Genomic DNA, 630 nt, shown 5'->3' with positions numbered 1-630 from the left:
GTATTTCGGTGAAAAGTTTCAGTTTCTGTGATGAGGCTTGACTGTCCGACTCTTTTGCTTTCCTTGTTTCCTTCTGAGCACCATTAATTCCTTGTATTTTTTTCTTCCCTAATTTCATAGTTTGCGTTATTATGGTCGATAATTTTTCGCCATGCTTTTTGAAGGTTTACATCCTGTTTCATTCCACAAGCTTTATCTTTAAGTATATTTATTTACTTAGCACAGTAATAAATCTAACAATTCTTTTAATTTCGTAGTAGTTAACTCTTATGATAGTCTCCTTCATTTTTTTTTCTTTTTTTGAGGTCTCTCATTTACATATATTCGAAAATGGAAATGACTGAATTACAGAAAATGGTTTTGACTTTCACTGAGGGGTGACTTGTGTTTTAGGCCTTGTAAAGCCATGTAATGATTCTTAAATCGTTAAAATAAATAACACACTGAGAGAGCTTAAGGGAGGCATGGCAGCTAAACTAATAGTAATATGTTTATATCTCCGTGTCGCTCATATAGTCTATCAGTGTTAAATAGTTGTGTATGATGATGACTCCACCTATATAGTGCAATTAAATTAACTCTTAAAACCAAGCTTTCCCTGAGACTCAAGTGTTGATAACTACCTATCAA

Source organism: Penaeus monodon, chromosome 24 (genome assembly GCF_015228065.2).
Source record: "Penaeus monodon isolate SGIC_2016 chromosome 24, NSTDA_Pmon_1, whole genome shotgun sequence".
Classification (NCBI taxonomy): domain Eukaryota; kingdom Metazoa; phylum Arthropoda; class Malacostraca; order Decapoda; family Penaeidae; genus Penaeus; species Penaeus monodon.
This window is presented reverse-complemented; position numbering follows the sequence as displayed.